Genomic DNA, 19988 nt, shown 5'->3' on the forward strand with positions numbered 1-19988 from the left:
AGAGCCCATCACCAGGAGGCACCAAGGAGCTGGGGGCCACTCAGGAAGCAGGATTCATGCGCCTCCAGCGAGGTGCTCAGGGACGTGAACTTGGTCACCTCCACCTTGGACAAGGGACACCCAGCATAACCAGGTGATTACATTGCACCCAGATACTCACGGGTGCTTACGGACATTTTTACTAATTACGTGCATTCTTTATTCGTCTATCATCAGAGACACAGCCCTTGCCGCCTCACATTCTGATCCAACTTCACTGGGAGTTTAAGTGACTTCGATTACCTCTAATGATTTAAGAGCTTTTGGCCTATACAACCCACTCCCTGCTCCTTCAGAATACTGATTCAGGACAGTGACTGTTGAATTATTGCAATTCCCCTTCTCTTTTCCTTCCTCCCTCCCTCCCTCCCTCCCTCCTTCCCTGCCCCCTTCCTTCCTTCCTTCCTTCCTTCCTTCCTTCCTTCCTTCCTTCCTTCCTTCCTTCCTTCCTTCTTTTCCTTCCTCTCTGTCTCTCCCTGTCTCTGTCTCTCTGTGTCTCTGTCTCTGTCTCTCTCTCTCCCCCTCTCCTCCCCCCTCTCTTTCTGGGTTAGAGTTAGCTGACCAGTATCTCAGCTCTGGCTTGTATGATAGCTGTGGAGAAGTCCTTCTTTATCTCCATTTTTATTTGTATCAGCACATGTTTGCAGTACATGACTGCACTCCCCATGAGAGTTTGGATGTGTACCTAACGCACCTTAATCTTTGTGCATTTCTATCCTCTTCTCCCACCCCTCCCTCCACCTCGTAGTTCCTTTCCAATTTGCAAAAGACCCATCTTCCTGTTTCTGAGTATCTTTTATTTTGTTCTTTGATTTATTTCTACTTTTGCTTTTTCATATAAAGGAAAGAGGCAATACTTAAGCTCATGTATCTGATTTATTTCACTTAACATTAAGGTCTCTAGGCCCATCCATCTTCCACAGATAATTTTCATTTATCCTTCTTCATGGCCGTGCAGTAGTCCATCGTGTATAAATGTCACATAATTGAGGGGGCAATTGGAACGGCTGTTTCTTCGTAGGGCAGCTCTGTTTGGCAGAGCCTCTGCTGGAGTCCAAGGTGGCTGTATGTTAAGGCTAGTGACTGGACACTTCTGGGCACTTGCTGGTGGCTGACTGTCCTGTAAGTTTCTTGGTGCTCTCAGTCTTGAAAAGGGGTGATGTAATCTCTGTAAATTCAGAGCTAATCAACTTTGTTTTGTCAACTTTTAGCTCTACCTTCCCTAAATGAATAACATGCCGATAGGCAGAATGGAACAAAAATCTGACCAAAAGGCTTGCAGCTAGTAAAGAAGACATACAAAATGAATTTCAAACTTTGTTCATTTAGTATGGATTAGTAGGCACAAATGAAGAGTCATTTTGTTTTACACCAAAAATTACATTTAGGTGCCTGTCTCAGAAGAAAACACAAATCATATTAAGTAAAAAAAAAATTAAGGATCCAGGAGTTCGTTTGTCTCTTGTATCTATGGTAGCCTCTGTGTCAGTTTCAGGAGACGAAAATCTGAAGTGGTACAGCCTCTAGGAAGTGCAAAGATGCCGAGCAGATCCCCCCTTTCGCGCTTCCCACGCTCTCTGTGTGTTTCTTCCTTGTGCCGGTTGCCATGTTCCATCTTTGCTTGTGCATTGGCTTGTAAATGACGCCAAAATGGAGACCATAGGCCTCACGCCTAAAATCCAGATCCATTTCTCGTACCATTTGTTTTCTTTTATCACTACCTGGACACAGTTCACAGAATTAATTCACATTCTAGAGAAATAGCCTCTTGAGGGATCCAGCACAGGGATCCAGCCCAGGTAACCCAAGTCACTAGCCAGCCAGTGACCACTGTTGGTTCGGGCTGGGTGATGGCCTCTGGTCCAGTCAGCAGAGTGACACAGTCTACCCAGCTCCCTCAGGCAAGGGATGTGACACAGATGCTTTATAGGGGGAGTGTTTTGTTTTTGTTTTTCCAGACAGTGAGGAGTCAGGAGGAGAAAGGGAAAGAGGGGCTGCCTGGGGAAATCAGCATCATGAAGGCCGGGAAGGTGAGTGACTGTGGAGAACTGGAGCACCTGAGGCGGCCAGGCAGAGGCTCTGTTCTCCCGGAGGTGAGGAACACCAGGTATGGCACAGGTGCCAGGCACTCAAAACGGACCACGTCTGTGAGCAGCAGGCGCAGCAGAAATGCCGAACATCAGGCTGTCCTCCATGCTCTGTGTGCGTGGATTCCTACTGATGGGTGTGGCCCTGTCCTAGCCTCTTGGGACCTCCCATCCTCCCTGCCCAAGTGAGCAGGTCTGAGGCTCCCTGCAAAGTGTGTTGGCTCTGTGGGCTTGGGCCAGGCTGCGGAGCATTCCTGAGGGAGGCTGGAAGCAGCTACCTTGCAAACCCTTCCCAGCCTTTCCCGGAGGGACGCAGGGGAGGAGGAACCAGTGGCAGCCCCAGTGCAGGCTGCAGTGAGCTCTGGATGAGTCAGCGCTGACACGGGGGCTGTTTCTGAACAGCTTCTCTGCCAGTAACACTTCACCCCTTGCCGGGGGAGTGGCTGCCATTCCCATGTACTGTGACTCATCTGAGCCACTGTCCCTCCCAGGCTGGCTGTAACTGGGAGGCCAGGGGAGGGGACACAGGGAGGAAAGGGAGGAATGTGCATCCAGTGGGCAGAGCTGCACCTGCCTGGCCTGGCCACTCTGTGAACAGGGCCATGCTGTCTCCCTCCCTGTGCGCTCTGGGGATGGACAGAAAGAGCATCAGTGCCCAGAAGCCAGGCGCTGAGGGGGGCAACCCAGCCTCGGGGGTGACAGCCCCCCAAGGGGGCCGCTGCAGCTTGGCTAGAAGGCAGCTTCCCTAGCCCAGCCAGCCCCCGGGTTCTGCTCTCAGCACTGCAAAAATAAATTAATGGTCACCCAAGGGCCGCCCAGAATCTTGCGTGCTTGATAATAGTGCTTGTCACTTGGCCAGTCAGAACTGAGGTGTGTTGAAAGGACAATCCATTTCTGATTCCAAAGGCTTAAAATGACAAAATTATAACATAGTAAGTTTTTACGTAAAATACCTGTTAAGATAATGCTATTGTGGATATATTTGGTTGAATACGGTACTAAGTATGGCATTGTCTCCCTTGTATCAGAAACCCACATAATGAAGACCACAGGAAGAGGCAGCTAACAGGGAGCTCCTCCTGGAATGGGGAGGGAGGGAAAGGAGAGGAGAGAGGGGAGGGAAGGGGGGAAGAGAGGGGCTAGCTGTGCTGTGCACTTGGCCAGGGCCACACAGGAATGTAGACCCCACCGCGGCAGACATGTGCTAACAAAAAAAGAAAACACGGCTACTAGCAAATGTAAGATTACACGTGTCTTTCATCTCTTTCTGTTGGACAGCACTGTCGAGTGAGAAGCAGCTCAGCGTATCTCATGGTTTCCTGCTGATTGTGGGTCCCTGTAGAGGTGCAGCTTTAGGACCTGTTGGGAATTAACCTTTTTTTTCCCGGTATTGGGAATTGAACCCATGACCTCATGCTTGCCAGACAGGCACTGTGCCCCTAAGCTGTCTCCCTAGCCCAAATTAACCTGTTTTACATTTAACCACTATCTTTTTTTTTTTTTTTTTTTTGTATTTTAGGGAAGGTCCACAGGGTGTTCAGGGTCTCACTACTAAATCAGACTCGTAGTGATCTGCCTGTTTACAGCCTCCCAAGAGCTGGGATTACAGGCATGTGCCACCATGCCCAGTCTCAATTGCCCTCTCAGGGTACCCTGGGGCGGGGCTGGCAAGGCAGGCCCAGGAACTAAACTCCCAGCCCCTGGGGCTTCAATCCACTGAGCTATTTGGCTGGCCCTAACACGGCATCTTAATATTTGTTGTTAACCTATCTATAAATTTCTTAGCATATCTCACTTTATTTTTGTATTTTCAAAATTTTATTGGTACATTTTAGTTATACATAATAACACTCGCCAGAGGGAATTTCATGTTCACATGATCTTGTTTCTTTATTTTTCCCCAATCCCCTCCCCTCCCTCCAACCCCTCTTCCCCTCCTTGTTTACAAAAACTTTGTTCCCATTTTTTCCTTCTATTCTTTATGTTTTTTAATACTTGTCATAACATTATTTTTGCTTTTCTCATTGAGTTAAATAAATATCTCTGACACATGTGCAGTTTATATTTTTTTGAGAATTATGTTTTACCTTTTACTTATTTTTAATTATTTTGGTGGTGATGGAATAGCTGTGCAGTCTAGGCTAACCTTGAATTCACTGTATAGCGCAAGGTGGCCTCAGATTTCTCATCCTCCTGCCTCAGTCTCCCACATGGAATTATACCTTAGCTCATCTCTACATTATGGAAATAGAATACAAGAAACATGAGTAATTTAAAATTTTCTAGTAGTCACATTTTAAAAGTTAAATTAATTTTCAAAATATGGCTTAACTCTACATGCCCAAACTATCATTTTGGATTACCCATGATACACTCTTCTTTCATACTGTCTTTGAAACCCAGCATAGCTTGATTTGGACCAGCTGCGCTGTAAGTTCTTACCAACTGACTGTGGCAAGTGGCTGACATACTAGGAAGCAGAGCTTTCATCCTTGTCCTTAGATGTCAATGACTGGCACCAATAAACAAGGCCACTCAATGTTCTAGGGATCAGGCGTGAGTGGAAGGCAGATGGCCTGCTGAAGCGTCCTTTTATATCCCGGGCAGCCAGTCCCTGAGTAGACATTGATGCTCTGGAAATCTTTTTATGTATCTCCCTGGTCCCCATCATGGGCTGCAGGACCTCATTTATGACATGAAGGTGTTGGGTGTGAAGGTCCTGAAGTCCCTTCTGTTGCTTCTGAGCCTCCTTCCTCACCCGCAGTGGGGTGGCATCCTTGTGGAAGGAGCCACAGCTCAGAAGCGCTTGGGGGCTCCGAGTTTTCTCTTGGTCCTTTGCCATCTCCTCAGCAAGTGGCACTGCAAGGCTGGCATGGGATGCACAACTGCCTCGTAACCTGGGGCAGCCACTCCCTTTGGGCAGGCTGGGAGGAGAGGGTCAGGACTTGTAGGATTTGAGGACCTGTAGAATTGGTGTTACCTTCCTCTTGGGCCCACACATGTGACATTTTCAGTGTCTCTTGCTTCCAGAGCTCATATAGTCCATCTTAAGCAATGGACGATGGAGGAAGTGTGGTCCTGGACTCCCCTTCGGAGGATTCCCAAGAGAGTATGAAGGAAGTTAGCCTGGAGTGACAAAGAAAGGGAAGTTGGGCACAGATAGCTCACCTCAGGAGCTGTGACTAACTCTTGCTTTGTATAGGTAAAAGTCACTAGAGCCTTAGATGAAGATAGGGGACTGGGTTGTGAATCATTCTTATAACTATACCAGCAAGGGACACTGTATCAGTCAGTGTTTACTGGAAAAGCATATATAACACAAGCTATACAAGTATATAGGAATTTCCAAGATTGGCCTGCAGTGACCACCCACAGAGTTAGATGTGGAAGTGTGTGGAGGGTCTGTCTGTACCCTGGAGCCCAAAGAATTCACATGAAGGTCTGGAGCTCACTGTGGTGTCCCACGGGAGTCCCTGTCAGGAGGCCAGTGAGCCTGCCCTGGAAGCCAGGTTGTGATGACCAAGGTGAAGGCGAAGACTGGAGCTCCTCCGAAGAAACAGAAGCCTATCTGTCCTCCCTCCTGTCCCCATTATACCTTCCTGGCAACAGGCAGCCAGCCCTAGCTAGGGTGGGCCTTCCACAGCCTGTGGTGAATTGCTGAGCCCATTTAGGTGAGCTTCTCTAATTAAGTAGCACAAACAACCAGCACAGATTCCAAACTGGATTTGTCTTATTTCAACACTGTCAGACGTAAGTTGGTAGCCGTTGAATACACACCAACTTAATAAGAGAGACAAATCTGATCTGTCTTGTGCCCTAGAACAAGGACTTGTGAGAATGGAGCTACAAGGAGGGTGATTCCCGCCCACCTGCAGAGGGAGGCTCTAAGGGTGGGAAAATTCTGGAAATCAATGGGCAGCTCAGATGGCAGAAGGTGCAGCTCCCTGGAGGGCCAGGCAAAGCTCAGGGACTGCCTGGAAGAAGCAGCACACTTGTAGGCTTAGGTGCTCTCGTACTCCCTCATGTATGTGCCTTGTTATATTGCTTCATAATAGTTGTTACATGAATCAAATCATCATGCCAGACTCCATAAGTACGTAGAACTAAAACTATAAAAACGGAGCCATGTACAGTAGTATGTACCTAACTCATGGGGCTGAGGGAGAAGAATCAGTTGAGTGACGTCAGCCTTCTTGGGCAAAATACCAAGACTTTGAAATCATAAAAATAAAATAAAGTTCAAAAATGAAAACAATTGAGTTTTCAGGTGGGAGAAAAAGAAAAGTGTAAATTAGGAAAAAGTATATATTAGTAGCTATTCCTATTAAATATTGATATTAATATAAATGATTAGAGCTGAAAAAAAATAATAACTGCTTCAATCCTTCTCAGAATACAAGGGCCTAGGCATTTTACCTCAGCTTCTCCATATTATTTAACTAAATAGGTTTCTTAATAGTTGTTGAATGAATGAGTAGAGACTCAAACACACGACTCAATGGATAAACCGATTAACAGTGAGTGAATTTTTTGATGAGTTAAATGAGCATGTGATTCTTATATTTCATAGCTAGTTAGACCAAGCCATTTTCTGCAGCTCTGAACAGTTCAGCAAAGCAGAATGGGACAGTGTCACTCCCCCATCTCCTTCTCTTCTGTGAAGGCCGCATTGCTTTCAGCAGGGGCTCAGAATGCAGGGCTGCCTCCACTGTCCTGGCTGATGATGTCCCAAGCCATGCGACAGAGAGGGAAGGGCAATGCCTTCTGTCACATCAGTGCTTTTCCAGTCAGGCTGGCTCCTAGTGGTCACACCAAGTGACAACACAAGCCCTCAGCGTGAGGGACTCAATGACCACTCAGCATGTCTTCCACTGCTGCTCTAAATGTTGGCACTTGGGACACGTGCATGTTTACTTGAGTCTGGGGTGACAGAGATTTTTGGGGTTCTGCGCTGTGGCACACACTAGTCTGGAGGAAGGCACACTCCATCCTGCAGTGTTGGCCAACACAAACCCTGCTTCTTTCTCCCTGAACTGTGGGACAAGGACAGTGCCACCCTCGAGGGGTGTGGGGACACCAGTGAGTGCCCTGTGTGTTTCCTAGGCTATTCCTGTTCCCTTACCATACTCACCATGCACACACCTGGACTTCTTATTTTCTCCGAGCTCTCCGCCCCTGCTGGGCCTCCCTATCCCTTGTCCTCTCTCCGGTCCCCAACTCCACTGCTGGCCAGGTAACTTTTCCCAGCAGCTGCTGCAGTGTGGGGACTGCAGGACCAGCATGGGCATCTGCCCTCGCAGAGCAGGTGTGGGGGGGCCAGGTGTTGCCTTGGTGGTGAAAATGATTGAGAAGGTCAAAGTGTCACACAAAGGTCAGGGGATGTCAGGGTACTGCGCCTAAACAACAAAAACCACAGGCACAAGGTAGATTTGGAGATCTGAGGCTGCCTTCCTAGTGTTTTAGAAGGAGTTTGGCCCTTGAGTCTCCTGTGTAAGGCAGGAGACAGGGAGGAGTGGAGCAGGTAGCATGTCCCCTTCTCTTGCTACAGGGATGTCATACATGAGGCAGAAAAGGTAAGGGGAGCAATATTCTTTGGTACATTGTCCCTGTTCCATTTTTATCATGAAAGTCTAATAATAGTTCTCTGGACCTTGGTAGACAAATTCCCAGTGGATTTAAGTTGATTCTCTGAAGTAAAAGACATTGCATTCTGAGGTACCAAGGAGTTGAGTCGATATGAAAAAGTAAGGAGTAACCAAGTTAGTTTAAAACATATCACTCCTTTGACATTGAACAAAATACAACCTTCCAGAAAAAACAAAGTGAATCCTCCTTCCAAGGTACCTTGTAACTATCCAGTCAATCATTCCATTGAAGAGCATGATTGATTCCTTACTGTCTTAATTAATTTTCTCTCATTGCTGAGACAAAATACCTGACACCCAAAGTTAATGGCGGAAAGGTTTATTTAGCTCAGAGTTGATAAAGGTTCTAGTCCATGGTTGGCTGGCACCAATGGAGGATGGCACAGAAGACAGGCCTCGAAGAGGAGAAACAGTGGTGGCTGGCAGAAGGAGGTGAAGCAGGCAAGGGATGATCACAGCTCCATCTATCCCTGTTTTATCTAGGCTGCTGAGATTAGGTGGTGTCAAATGATCAGTAGACTGACTTAGCAATCCTACACCCTTAATCCCAGCATTGTATCATGAGTTATTCACATACTGTAGATCCTGCCACTGCTGAAAAAGCCCCACCTGTGACAGGATAGGCCTGGAGGTATGCGGAGAGGAGCTGGATACAAGCTGCAGCACTGAACCAAACCCCTAGCTTGCCTGGGTCCTGATGGAAGACCCTGGAGCCCCACCAACTTTCCTCTAAGAAGCCACTGCAAGGCCATCTTGAGCTTGCCTTCCCATGTCCTGGGAGCTATGGGGAAGGGTTTCTCCACATATTCCAGGTTCTGATGCAGTATGGGGACTGTGTGCCTGGCTTGCTCCCAAATAGAGCTCAGGACACAAAGCCCCATGGTACCTCAGGAACAGCCAGACAGAGGCAGCAGCCAGCCCTTGCTGTGTTTTCTCAGTGACATCGTGCATGCATGTGTGCATGCGTGCATGTGTGTGTGTATGTGTGTGTGTATGTGTTTATCTTGGGAGCTCCCCTTTTGGCTTCTTTGTACTATGTCAATGGTAAACTCATTGTATCTTGTGACAAATCCTCTCTTTCTTTCCTTTCTTTTTATCCTAGAGACAGCGTCTTGCTATGGAGACTGCCCTTGAACTCACTGTGCAGCTGTGTAGCACAAGCCACCTTCCTGTCTCAGCCCTCGTACGTGCCTCTTGCCTTCCTGAACCTGTTAGGCCTTCCCTAGCCTTGCTTCTCATGTGTGACTACAAGCTGAAGCGCTTGTGTATTATTTACTCACTAGGAGATACATATAGCGTACTTCCTCTAGGCCAGGCACTTCACAGGGCTCGTGTAATGCCACAACGCTATGAGGCAGAAGCAGTGGTCATCCCCACTTTAAAAAGAGGACAGTGAAGTCCGCAATGGTTATGACACACATATAAGACAACACAGTTAAGTGACAGAGCCAGGACAGCCCCAGGGCAGGCTGCTCAGGAATTGGTGCACCCTTTTATGTCACTGGGTCCACACTTCCTCTACCTGTTTTTGCAAACTGTGGGCCACACAACACTTCCATCCGAGTCACCCAGATTACTCATCTGAAGTTCAGTTTTCTGGGTTCCAAGTCTAGGCTGTGCTACTAATGAGGATGTCAGAACTCTCTGGATACCTAAAGGGCTAACAACCGTCTTTGCAGCAATGACAGACCCAAAGGAGGACAGGAGAAAACTGGGTCCTTGTGACCCCAGAGCCCCTCCAGGTCCATACCTGCCAGTCTTCACCTGCAGACTTTTTTGTGTGTATGTGGTGCTGGCAATTAAACCTTGGCCCTTGTGAATGCTGGGAAGTGCTCTACCACTGAGCTCACTTCTGGACCTAGGATTGGAGAAAAATTCATGCTTCTTTGACTAAGCCACTGCAGCTGAGTTCTTGTTACACAGTTAATTCTAACAAATGTGTAGAATCTCTTTAAATAGGACTGGTGTACTTAGTGCAAATCTGATTTTCTGAAGAGGCACAGTAGATGGGCACTGCAGAATAGAAATAGGATGTAAACCACATAAATAATCTAGTATGTTCTAGCAGCCACTTGATAATTTTTTAAAATATCTTTTATTTATTTGTTACAGGGTACTGCTACACAGCTCAGACTCATAGTGATCCTCCTATCTCAGCCTCTCCAGCACTAGGATTACAGGTGTGTACCAGCATACCTGGTTTCAGTGGCTAGCACAGTGCCAGGCCAGCATGGCATGTGGCACCAGGGATCAAACGTGGGAACTTGCTCTCGCCGCTAGGTATTTGCAATTCAGCATACATTTCATGCATCTGTTTCCTGGCTCATGGGCTCAGGGGTCCGAGCAGCTGCCAGGCTGCTGCCCTTCCTCTTCCACCTGTTCCGAATGCCTGGTCCCCGTGCTGCTTGCTCTGAGATCAGGGTGCAGGGAGGACCCTGCTGGCCCCACCTAGCCCCCAGGTCCCCGGAAGTCAGAGTGTGCAGAGGCTGGACCTCTCCAAGATTCCCAAGTGATTCTAACGAGCAGTCAAGTTGGAGAGTCCCTGCCCTGTGTGTGTTTCCTGGGACTCGCTGTCAGCCTGGAAGTGGCACCAGCACAGTTCTCAGGACCTGCCCTTCAAGTCTCTGGGTGTCCCACGCATACACACTGGGCCCGGGATAGTGAGTCACTGTCACCATGTGTTAGCAGGCAGATGCGTGGTGCTGTTCTAGGCCCCTCAGCCTGGACCTCATCATCTGGACATATCCTCTACATTCTCATGGGAGACGAGGTCAGAGGGAGACCCTGGGGCCATGAGCAGGCAACAGAACTTCTCACTGTGGGCTACAAACAGGAAAACAAATCCCCAGGGCAGGCCCAGCACCACACAGGATGGATCCCAGGCAGAGAATACACTTCTGTCTCATGCCCTTTCAAACTAATAAAAAATCCAGCGATGTTGTTATTGATCTCCGAGTGGCTTATATCCATTAGAAAGCCAACAGTTGTTAAATACAAACCAGGCAAGCTTTCTCCATACACCCCCTTTTTCCTCCTCTGTGTGGTGGCCTTGAATTCATCATGTATTCCAGATTGACTCAGTTCATCGTGATCCTCCTGCCTCAGCTCCCCAAGTGCTATGACTACCGGTATGTTTTATTCTAGAGATGGTCTTGGAAGCTACTCTTTTGAGATTCACTCCCTCTGAACCAACAAACAGCTTTTGACCACCTATTCTGAAAAAGTCACTGTCAAGTGTTTGCCAAGTAAGAAAAGGTAAATCTTTTTGTAACTGAGAAATACAGATGTCAGAAGGGCGTTAAGGCTGCTTTGTAAATGTCTGCCCAGTCTCTGCTGTGTGTCGGGGTCTCCATGGAGCACTGAGGGGGTGAGAGGGGAGGTGAACAAGAGGACCTGGCGCCTGCCTTCCAGAAGCTCTGCATTTTCTCGCTCCTGGGTGTGGCGATGGCTGGGGTGTCTGCAGAACGCCACCCCAAGTGGCAGCTGTATCCCGCGTCTCCCTGAGCCAGCTTTGTCACCAAGACTTGGTGCTCCGTGTAAGTAGTTCCTGTGGTCAGAATCGTTTCTTGTCGGAAATGGGGTAGGGCAAGGTGGCTGCCGCACTTGTATAATTTTAAGGCAATGAATGCAAATGCTGAATAAATAACATGTCCTCCAGCGAGGTACTTGCTGTGCTTGGAGGAGAAAGCAGAGCCATCTGTAGGATAGTGGACGCATCTGGAGGCGGAATGCTAAGCCCACCAGACTCAAGCTTGAATAGCTGTGGTCTCTCACAGGAAGAGCCCAAAGTATAAAGACATTAATGAACAAACGAATAGTCGGAAACAGGCAGAGAGATCTTTTGCAAAAGGGCAGAGGTCCGAGAGATGGAGGGGTGGAGAGAGGAGGGACGGGGATGAAAGGTAGCATCCGGGTGTGCTGTGCACAAGCGCCAGGCCCTGCGGCTGCAGTCATGACATACTGTAGGCCCTAAGGCGCCAGGAGAGGCTTCTGACTCACAGGGAAAAAATACTAAGACCTTTAAACATTACTGAAAAAATAATGCATCCTCTACTTTGAGAAGCTCCTGTTCCTTAGCAGCGCCAGTAGTAGAGCAGAGGGACACAGTTCGTGTCTCTGGCTAAGAGGCAGAAGGCCCTGACCTCAGCCAAATTGTCACAATAAAGTACAGAGCCTGAAATTTACGAGAAGGCGCCAGAAGGGGAGAGACAGACATTTGACGTTCACTGTTGCGTACTCTTCAAGACTATCCATGTCATTAAAGACAAAACCAAGACGTTCCCAGTTAGACACTAAAGAGGAATGACAATGCAATATAACTAGAGCTCGGGAAACTTTGGACATGGGTAGTGCAACGGGATTATCTTTTACTTTTTGTCTTCTTGAGCTAGGGTTTTACGATGCAGTTCAAGTTCATCTTGAACTCATTTTGTAGCCCAGGCTTGACTTGAACTCACAGCAATCCTCCCGCCTCAGTCTCCCGAGTGCTGGGATTACAGGCGTGTGCCACCACACCTGCTGCTACTCCTCTCTTTGCTCTCTTCTCTTTGAGGCACCATGAACTGCTGCCCTCTGCCATGTGCCGCTCTGCCTTGGAGCCAGCTGAATATGAACTGAAGTTTCCACTGACTGAGCTAAATAAATCTTTCCTGCCTTCATTTTGGGTGTTGGGTGTTTGTCCCAGCGAGAGAAGAGTAATATATATATTATATATATTATTTCTTCTAACAGAGAAAGAATTTGGATTATTATACAAAGAATATGTATTATTTATGTGTCCCATGCCCATTTTTATATTTACTTTTGGAAACAAATATCTGAAGAAATTGCATATGACCCTTCCCTCTGTATGAATTGCTTTTTTCTGCTGTTAAAAGTGTACACAGGCTATTATGACCCAATGCTATTATGGGCTACTGGACTCTTTTAGAATGTTTTGCTGAGTTTGCACACCTATAATATTCAAATGACAGAACTAAACAAAAAAGGGGATACAGATGAATGTCCATTTTGTATCTGTGTATTCAAAGTGGTTAGGATAGATATATAGTTACATTCTCTTAATGAATAGAGTGATTTGTTCTAATAGTGTTTGTAAATGGGATATCATGTCTGCATCTTGTACAGCAAATAACCACTAGGAAGAGAGTATGCAATGTGTTATTATTTTTAAAAATATTTTTATTTTTTATTTATCGTGTGTGTGTGTGTGTGTGTGTGTGTGTGTGTGTGTGTGTGTGGCCAGCTCAGCCCACCAGGGGGCGGGGCTGGCTGGCATGTGGTACTGGGGGATCGAACCGCGGTCCCTGTGCTTTGCTTAGCTTAGCTTCTTCTAAGTAGGTGCTTTAGACCACTGAGCCATCTCACCAGCCCCGCAATGTGTTAATTATTGAAACTGTCCTACCAATTTGATTTGAAAGTGTCTCATTGTATTTTTCTCTCAATAAAATTATGGAAAAATTTTTTTTAAAAAAAGTGTACACAGGGCTGAGGATATAGCTCAGTGGCATAAATACCTGCCTGGCAAATGCAAGGTCCTGAGTTCAGTCCCTGGTAACACACACACACACACACACACACACACACACACACACACACACACACAGTGTATGCTGTCATCCAGGTGTGGTGGTGACAGCACTTGGAGGCTGAGGCAGGAAGAGCACCACAAGCTCAAGACCAGCCTGGGCTACTTAAGAAGACCTCATCCCAAGAAAATGAAAACAAAACAGGGGGCCTGGCCCTAGCTCAGGCCTTTAAGTGGCTGCTTCCACAAAGCTGTCAGCCTCAGGTTGCTGGAGTTCGAACCTCACGCCTCTCCAGCTGGCCAAAAGTGCCCTGAAGGCATTGGAGGAACAAAAAAAAAAAAAGAAAGAAAATGAAAACAAAACAGCTGAAAAATGCCTTTATCCTCAAAATGTCTAAAATAGTAAAAAATGTTGAGCACACAGTGTCTTTGAATGAGCAGCCACACCCCATTATGTGATAAATAGTAGACCAGGGTTTCTTTTTTTGGTGCCAGGTCTGGGCAGGTCAGTCTTGCTATAGAGGGCCAGCTTCAAACTCTCCATTCCCCTGCCTCAGGCCTCCCAAGTGCTGGGATTACAGTACTGTGCCACCATCCCTGGCCCCGGATTTTTTAATGTAAGAATAAATAATACCTTATTGTCTGGAAGAAGAAACACTGTTTTGTGTTATTAGGTAGAACACATTTTATTTCCTGGGAAGAGTAAAAATGCTTTATGGTTAGTGTTTTTCTTTCAAAGTCCTTAGAAGGAAAAAGTGAGATCAAACAGTGGGACTGTTTTCTTAGTTTGGCCCACATTTTAGTACTAAATTATCTACCAGGCTGCACACATCTAGAGTACTTTTCTATTTTTTTTTGGGGGGGGGGTGTCAACTCAGTTCTATTTTTTCTTTCATATTCTTACTCATCTTTGAAACTTGCATTAGTTTCTTCCCAAAGGTCTCAAGTGTTTGCTCTGCCAATGTCTTTCAGTTCTTTGCTTACAGGTTCATTTTTTTTTTCTAAAATCCCTAGGTTGAGCCCCCTCCACCCCCCACCCCCACACCTGGAATTGAACTCAGGGCTCTGCGCTTGCCAGGCCCCAGACTGGTGATTGTTTTCTAAGTGGGAAGAAAGTGTGGCCTCTTACCCATACAGCAGGAGCAACAGCCCAGGCCTCCACCTGCATTGCCGGGCAGAGCTCCTCTCCTGCCTCCCTTCACCATCTCGGCCTCCTCCTGTTCCCTCCTTTCCCTCCCTGTGGGAAGCCTCATCTGCAGGTCCTGCCCTTGTCCAGCCCCTCTTCACCCTTGGCTGCCCTACCTGGGTTGCAGGTGCAGCAGAAAATGCCCCCCTTATGAATGTACTTGTTGCCCAGGTAACAGTTCCTATCACTTTTGTTTCTTAGAAACTGCTGGTCACTGTGATGCAAGGCTGGTCACTATGATGCATACTGTAGGAACCAATCAGACAAGCCAGTACTCTACCTTTGTACCTCCCCTTTGCTGACCTCATAAACACCTCCCTCTCTGGGCCTTCTGGGCTGACATTTTTAGGGACAACTGATTCCCTGCCAGTGCTTATGCAATGTATAAGAAATCTGCCTCTAAATCTGGGTGTCGTTTAGGTGTTTCTACTTGCTGTGGCACAGAGAGAGCAGGAGTCTTATCTGACTGGAACTGATGGGAACTGGGCTGCTCTCTTCTGCCCTGCTGGAAGTTTAAGCCAGCGCTGAGTCCCTTTCAGCAATCTTCTGCAGGGTTGTTGCTGTCTTGGAAGCCACCTCTGCAGGTCTTGCTTGACTCTGGCTTCTGCTGTTGCATCCCACAGACTGCAGGGAGGATTCAATCCAACTGGCTACCGTTTTAGAGAGTTCCAGATGGCTATGGCACCTCCACAGTGAGCTACTGGGAACACTTGCACATTCTGTCAGAGGCTTACACTCCATCAGTGTGGCCAGGTAGCTACCATCTCTGGACCTAGACTTACCCCCAGCCTGCCATGCTCTCCCCGTCACCAGATTTACCTTCCAGCCTACTTCGGAAACTGCCTTCACAGGCATCCTCTCTTCTCTGCCACTCATGGGCAGGTGCTGGGGAGAAATGCGTAGCTTTCTCCCCCCAAAAAAAACACACTCCCAACATTTTTGGCTCAAGTTGACCCTTTATAATTTCCTCAGGAGTAAATTCTCAAAAACTGACTTTTTGGACAACTCATTCAAATTCTGGGAAAGATTAAAAACAAAAACCAACCCAATGACCTTATTTTCATTTGATTATACCATTTAGGGATAAGCTATCAGTATTTTCAGCTCTAAAGTTAGAAATTTTACCTGTAAAAACCAGTTCACTTTAGCTCAGCACCCCTAAAGAACCTTGAAGAGTATGAACAAAAAAATACTGAAAATATCAATGGTTAGCCACACACCTAATGACTGTGATTTGGGCTGAAACTAATGTCCTTAAAGGTTCAGGAACCCGAAGACTGGACAATTCACCTAAGTGTTTGCCTAGCATGGCATGGATGGAATCTTCAGGTGCCACCACAGGGCCTCGCTTGTTTCAGAGGCAGGTACGGCCTCCTCAGCTTATCCTCCTCTGCCCCCATCTCTACAGCTTGCTCTGCTCCTCACAGGAGACAAGAAATAAAAACGCAGGGACCGTTTTAGAATAGCAGGTTTTCAGTGTCTATAGTTTGCAAAGCATGGTGTTTCTTGTCACTTAAATTTTTTTTAATTTTTATTTGAGAGAGAGAGAGAGAGAGAGAGAGAGAGAGAGAGATGTGTGTGTGTGTGTGTGTGTGTGTGTGTCCAGCTCAGCCCACCAGGGGGCGGGGCTGGCTGGCATGTGGTGCTGGGGGACTGAACCGCGGTCCCTGATGCCTTGCCAAGCTTGTTCTAAGTAGGTGCTTTAGACCACTGAGCCATCTCTCCAGCCCCATCACTTAAATTTTTTAACTTGTCTTTTCTCTGCCTATGTCATTTTCACCCTCCTAGCAGATCTGTGTAAGTTTCTGGCCCACTCACCTCACGCCCAGGACTGTTTCCCCCGTTCTTGCATCCTCCCTGATACTCGCACAGATCTCTCCTTATCAGTGTGTGTGAACCCAACAGCTCAGTTCCAAGTGGAAAATTACCAGCAACTTACTTGTGTGCTCTCAGCCCTGGCCTCTGCCCTTCTTTTCTGGGGGTCACTTCTAAATTTTTTGCCTTTCACTTCCTTGGTAGAACAGTTCAACCACACAAACACATGTACATCTAAGCAAAAGATTTGGTCATTTTTAAATCCAGCAAGGACCATACCAACAGGAGCTCTTTTCTCAAGTTATTAATGCTTGCTCATGTTACCATCTCATTATGGTTTTCTTTTTGCTGCTGAAGCTGGGCAAGTAACAGTTCTCATCCGTCGTCCTTTGGACAAGACAGGTAGACTATTTCCTTATTTTCCCCTCCAATTCAAACAATGCAGTTGTCAGTATTCTTGCACAACTTCCCAAGAGAGATCTTTGGGAAAGAACCGCTGGGTTGTAGGGATGTGAATGTTCAACCTTACTATGCCATGCCAATTTAAACTCCCACCACCATATAAAAAGAATCTCAGGGGCCGGGAAGATAGCTCAGGAGAATAAGCGCTTCCCTGGCAAGCGCAAGGGTCTGAGTTCAATCTCTGGTTCCGCCAAAAAAATAAAGATCTCCAACATTTGGCATAGCCATACTTTTAAACCACACTAATCTAATGGGGGTCAACTTGTGCCTTGCTGTGGTTTTGGTGTGCACCTCCCAGTTAAACTTTCCATTGTACTGTCCAAGTATTTCCTTTCATGAATTGCCCACCTTCTCCTGTCCTGGGGACTGAGCCTAGAGGTTGGCACATGCTGGAGAAGCTCCACCACTGGGACCCACCTCCAGCCCCCTCTGCCCGTTTTCCACTTGGGCTGCAGCAAAGCCAACCTGCAGCAAAGGGCTTGAACCCATCTCTGCCCATTTTGGGGACAGGATGTCATCAGGCCACAAAACTGCCCAAGCTGGGCTCCAACTCTTAAGTCCCGTGTCGGCCTTTCCAGAGTGGTGGGACTACAGACATGCATCAAAGTACACAGCTTGTCTACTTTATTCACTTATTCTTAACACTATAGTTTTATGACATCTTCTGAACACTGTAAAGTTTGCTTTTAAGTCCTGGAGTTGACTTTTAAAATGACACAGAAGGTTAAAAAAAAAAAAAATATCCATCCAAAACAATTCAAGTTGCAATTTCATCCCCAATGTGGTAAATGTTCTAAATGACCTAAGCTTCTAAACTAAAAACCACGTTCACTAGACAACATGATCTGCCAAGAGACTCACAAACCTTTTTGGGGTCTGTACTGGCTTCTGGTTTTACTACTATTCTTTTGGCTCAGAATGTAAAATATGGTACACCTTTTTAAATTAACATGTCTGCTAAAGATATCACCCATTTCTGAGCACCAACTCCAAATATTGGCAACCTTAAAAACACGGGCTGAGTGTAAGCTCTCAAGTTCTCAGGTTCACACAAACTTGAGAATGTTTACAGGATGTAGGGAATTAAATGTGGGCATGAAGTTGGGTATAATGGTGCATCCCTACAGCCCTAGCACTCCACAAAGGCTAAGGCAGAACCAAGCTTGAGCCCACCGTAGGCAATTTTGTGACTTGGTGAGATCACCCTCAAGATGGGCTAAAGATGGGTTCAAACCTTTGCTGATGGTGTGGTGGGCCAACAGGTCAAGTAGTTTCCATGAACATAACTTTCCTCTTGAGTTTCTTCCACTTGATGCCTGGTACACTTCTATCTGTAGCCCATTCACTCAAGTGTTACCTGTATCAGTCACTTGAAAATCAACACAAAAACAATGGCTGGCCATAGCCAACCAATGAAAACTTTTAAGACCTACTCAAGAGTGATAGGGACTGTCACTGGGTCCTGTCATTGGAAATACGCCTTTGACCATCCTCAGCCTACTGTTTTGGACTTTGGAGAAGTGTTACAGATTCAACTATGATTAAGTGTTAAGGCCTCTGCCACCATCTATGTGTGAATTTATTCACTCTTAGCTTTTCCACATGCCAAGATCACACACACTTGTCACTTGGTATAATGGCTTACAAACCAAGACAGGGCCAATAGTATTATATGGCAAGTGCAAAGGGTCCTCCAAAATACTGGCCTATCAATATTCCAGCAACTTCCAGGCTTTAAAACACACAGATGTCAATAGTCACCAAATACACAGGCAGAATAAGCAGATGCACTACTGGGATGGGTTCTCATACTTGAGGCCACCGACAAGGCTTATTAAAAAATCAGTACCAAAAATTTAGCTAGACACCAAAATCTTTTTGGGTCCTTCAAGTTCTCAGGGAACTAAAATTAACCAGTGAGATTGTGACTATCATTGTCAAAACATTAGATTTCATGCTGAGGAAAAGAATCCCAACTCTTGCCACTTTCCAGGTGCCCAGGCTCAGCCATCACCTCAACACTCTTAACCTCCCTGGTGTATGACAACTCAAAACCAAATGTTCTCACAGTGCACACTGCTGACGTCTTCTAAGATCTTGGTTCTGCATTAAGAGCTAGATTTTGGATCTCTGTGGAGGTCTGTTTCACTCTCAATTTGAGGTCTAACTACAAGGTTCCAGCTTCTAAGTCTGCCTTCATAGGGGCCCTAGGAAGTGCTGATTATCTTATAGAAAGACAGTCCCTATAACTACCCTGGACATACTTTTACACCCCCAACTCTCCATTCTTTTTACAAAATGAAGTCAAATAAAAAAATCAGAGCTGCACGAAACCTGCTCCACATCCAAAGGACAACTTTAGAAGGCCTTTCTTCTTAACAACTAACTCTAGTTATTTCACATATACAAAGCATACTGCTGGAGTCTCTGATTCCTGACACTATCATGTTAAAACCCTGATTTGGGACAAACAAACAATATAAACGACAAATTTATTCAAATTCCAAGGGGTAAGACTCAGATTGGAAATCTCCATTTATCTACCAGACACTACAATGCAGAAAACACTAAGTAGCTAATTAAGCATTTTAAACTATTTCAAGAACCAAACTAGGGCCGGGGAGATGGCTTAGTGGAATAAGCGCTTCCCTGGCAAGCGCAAGGGCCTGAGTTCAATCCCCGGTTCCAAAAAAAAAAAGAACCAAACTAGTCTAACAAATGCCAAATGCATATAAACAGCTAACAAGAAAACATACAACCATTAAAAAACAATCCTTTAAAAAAAAATGACTACTTTCAGGTTTTATTTATAATTTACTTAAATGAGAACCCAGCGTAGCTATAAAAGTGATTACTTCACCTACTTGGCCTGGATCAAGAGGTATCAATAAATTAAAAGAGCTATGAACCAAGATTCATTATGTCCCAAATAGATGAGATCTTTCCTCTTGGAAATAAACACCCCAAGACCTTCATTGCACTTTTATTTGAATGCTAGTATTTGGGACAATTGTCCAAAAGGGCTGATATTTCCCAATTCAATTTTGAGATAATAAAACAAGCAACAAAACAGTGTTTGGGATTTCAGTTTCTCACCCTTGTCATGAAGACTCACTGCCTCCCATCATCAATATTTATTGAGCATTTACAGTGTACTAGGCACAATAGAACATACAGAAAACATTGTCCCTGCTCATGAGGAGCTTACATTCTAAAAGGAAAAAAAA

Source organism: Octodon degus, unplaced genomic scaffold (genome assembly GCF_000260255.1).
Source record: "Octodon degus isolate 3935 unplaced genomic scaffold, OctDeg1.0 scaffold00118, whole genome shotgun sequence".
Classification (NCBI taxonomy): domain Eukaryota; kingdom Metazoa; phylum Chordata; class Mammalia; order Rodentia; family Octodontidae; genus Octodon; species Octodon degus.